The sequence below is a fragment of the Penaeus vannamei genome, chromosome 20, assembly GCF_042767895.1.
Source record: "Penaeus vannamei isolate JL-2024 chromosome 20, ASM4276789v1, whole genome shotgun sequence".
In the NCBI taxonomy this organism is placed as follows: Eukaryota; Metazoa; Arthropoda; class Malacostraca; order Decapoda; family Penaeidae; genus Penaeus; species Penaeus vannamei.
Window position 1 is genome coordinate 765,767 of NC_091568.1, and position 3,828 is coordinate 769,594.

Sequence of the window (3,828 nt, forward strand, 5' to 3'; positions counted from 1 at the left end):
GAGAAGGAAGAGAAGGAAGAGAAGAGAAGAGAAGAGAAGAAAGAGAAGAAGAGAAGAGAAAAAAGAGAAGAGCAGAGCATAGCAGAACAGAGCAGAGAAGAGAAGAAAGAGAAGAGAAGAAATTGGTGATTCGAGGGAGCTAAGCAACTAAATGCGAACCAAACACCCCTTTGCTCCCCGACACCAAATGCACCACCGATCTTGGCTTTCAATTCCTCCCAAGAAAATCATCTTGGCTGACCCGACGGCAAAGGGCAAACTGCAATCCGAGTCGAGACCGGCGCCGGCATTTCGCTCTCTCAAGCAAGACCCCGTCAGTGTGTTTTCCCCTCATGTGCGCCTCTCCTCCTCCTCCTCCTCCTCCTTTTCCTTCTTCTTCTTCTTCTTCTTCTTCTTCTTCTTTTCCTTCTTCTTCTTCTTCTTCTTCTTCTTCTTCTCCTTCTCCTTCTCCTTCTCCTTCTCCTTCTCCTTCTCCTTCTCCTTCTCCTTCTCCCTTCTCAGCCTACTCCTTCTCCTTCTCCTTCTCCTTCTCCTTCTGCCTTCTCCTTCTCCTTCTCCTTCTCCCTTCTCCCTTCTCCTTCTCCTTCTCCTTCTCCTTCTCCTTCTCCTTCTCCTTCTCCTTCTCCTTCTCCTTCTCCTTCTCCTTCTCCTTCCTTCCTTCTCCTTCTCCTTCCTCCTCTCCCTCCTCCTCCTCCTCCTCCTTTCTCCTCCTCCTCCTCCTCCTCCATTTCCTACTTCTCTAACTATATATTTCATCTCCTCCTCCTTTTCCTACGTCTTCTTCTCTTCTTCCTATATATTTCATCTGCGCCTCTCCTCCTCCTCCTCCTCCTTCTTTTCCTACTTCTCCTCCTCCTCCTCTTCTCTTCTTCCTACACATCTTATCTGCCCCTCTCCTCCTCCTCCTCTTTTCCTACTTCTCATCTTCCTATATATTTCATCTGCGCCTCTCCTCCTCCTCCTCCTCCTTTTCCTACTTCTCCTCTTCCTATATATATCATTTGCGCCTCCTCCTCCTCCTCTTTCTCCTCTTCCCATCTTCCATTTGCGCCTCCTCCTCTTCCCCTCCCCCTCTTCATATCTTCCATCTGCGTCTCCCCTTCCTATTCCTCTCCCTTCTCCTCTACCTCCTCTTTCTATCTTCCTTCTGCACCTCCTGCTCTTCCCCATCGCGTTTCCCCTCATCTTCGACTCTTCCCCTCCTCCTCCTCTCCTCCATCTTTCCCTTCTCCTCCTACTACTACTATTCCTTTTCTTCCTCCTCCTTCTCCTACTCCCCTTCCTCCTCCTTCCCCCTCCTCCTAGTCTTTCTCCTACTCCTCCTCCTTCTACTACTACTATTATTGTTCCTCTTTCGCTTTCTCTTCTTCCTTCTCCTCCTATCTTCCATACCCTCAACTTCTAAACTCCTCTCTTTTACTCCTTCTCGCCTTTTCTCTTTCTCATTCTACATTTGTCACATTTTCTTTGTCTTGCTATTAATTCCCTTCTCTTATCCTTCTTTATTCTCATTCCATTCCACCGATTCCTCCCCTGCACCATTCCCCGCATCTCCAACATGCCCTCTCCATCCCCAACACCCTCACAACATCGCCGCCAAATCCCTAACAATCCCGCCCCATCCCCAACACCCCCGTGGCATCCCCAACACTCCCCCTCCCCCAACCCTCCTGCCGCATCCCCCAACCCCCATCCCAGGTCCCCCCTCCGCCTCCTCATCCCCAGCCTTATCCTTCCCCCTCCCCTCCCCCTCCACTCTGTCAACAACCTAACCTTTCTGCCACATCACCAGCCCTTCCATTATCTATCCCCTTCCACCGTGATCCTCCGAAACCATCACACGAGCATCAGCTGGCGAAGAATGGCCTTGTGGTTCTTGCCGCTGTTGTTGTTCTCGTGCTATCGCCACATTCCTGGCCCTCATGATGTAGGCAGGGCGCGGGCTATGCTGCATGTTCCGCTGTATGGCACTGCGATCAATCCCCGCCATGCAAGTACAGAGAACTGCTTGTCAGGCGCGACCTCATTACGTCCATTTGTTAATAAATAAACAAGTGGTTCACGAGTCGAGAGTGCAGCTTGCAAGCATTCGAGATCCGACAAAGATTTCATTCGTCTAACAAATGTGTTCTAAATAGCACGCTCTCTTCGCCGCTGTTTCGGCCTGTGTTCCCATTGTCATCCCTCAGCCACATAATTCAATGCCTCGGTTTTAAAACTCATTGTGGGAGTCCTTGAGAACGGCCGAGGGTACAAATGCGAAACTTAAAGGACGTCCCACGGCATTAGCACAGGCGCGGCACCCCGTCCCCATCTCCCACACCTTTCCCCTCGTCCCGACTCACCTTCTATGATGCGGAAATCCTGCCGGGGAGAGAAGGGCCTGCAAACAATCCTTAATATGAGCGGGTTCAGCACTTCGAATTGCCGCGCGGTGAGGAAGAAGGGGTCGTCCACGCGGGCAATATCACACCAATATCTACTCTCCTTTAAGATCTACGTCACTTTCGGCCGAGCTTTGTACCGCGGGACGTCTAGCTACGGCCGCTCTGATGTTGCGAGAGTCATGCCACCACCGATATCACAGAAAAGAGCCCAAAATAAGGGCGGACAGAAGGCCGTGAGGTGCACACCCACCCTGCGAGACACTTCCCCAATGAATGAAGCAGTTGCCGAGATGCAAATTTTCCCCCCTCCGACACAACATTTTCCCCGATTTTCACCCCCTTCCCGAACCCCATTCCACCACAAACATGAACCAAACAACCCGCCGTCCTCGTCCCTAACACCCTACACCAACGACCGAGACCCAGAGGAAAGAACGAAGCCGTCATAATAGAATCAACTAGACAGAGAAGGGTTCGCGACATAATATGTGCGGCGGAGACATCAGCTGAGAACTGCGGCGCCGAATTTAAAACCCGCTCGGGCACACGACCTCGGGAGTGCCTCGGAAAACGCGCCGAAGGGAGGGTAGACTGAGGCAATTCCTTTGTCATTAATTGATTTAATGCGGGGTTATTTTTGAGACTATTTTCTGTGTTTAAAGTTTTGTATTCTCATTTATATATGGTTTCATTACCGTTACTTTGTTATCGACTTTATATACTCATACTATTACCATTATTACTAGTAGTTAGTAGTAGTAGTAATAATATCATTATTATCATTAGCATTACCTTTATTGTCATTATCATAATTATCATTATCATTATTATAATTGCTGCTGGTGTTATTATTATTATTTTAATCGTTATTGTCATTATTGTTTCTACTATTATCATTCTTATTATTGTTATTGTTATCATAATCATTATCATTATCGATGTTATTATCATTAATATCATTATCTTTATTGTTGTTATTTTCATTACCATTATTAGTATTCTCACTATTATCGTCATCATTATTTCTATAATTATCATTATTGTTATTATTATTATTATTATTATCATCATTATTATTATCATTGTTGTTATTATCATTATTATTATCATTATTACTAATGACATTATTGTTATTATCCTTATTATTATTATGATCATTATTATTATTATTGTCATTATTAATATTATTATTATCATTATCATTATCAATATTGTTATCAATTATTATCATTATCATATATTATTATTATCATTATTAGCATTATTTTTATCATCATTATCATTATTATTACTGTTTTCACTGTTATTATTATTATTACATATTATTATTGTTATTATCTTTGTCATTGGTACTATCATTGTTATCATTATCGTTATTATTGTTGTTGTTGTTGTTATTGTTGTTGTTATCTTTATTATCATTATTATTATTATTATTATT

General features: G+C 44.4%; 1 pseudogene; it reads right to left on the bottom strand.

Moving 5' to 3' along the window:
- LOC113813955 (cyclin-dependent kinase 6-like) overlaps positions 1-2,649 on the bottom strand; it is a 259,948-nt pseudogene extending 257,299 nt beyond the window's left edge.
- Between the last annotated feature and the right edge of the window lie 1,179 nt (positions 2,650-3,828).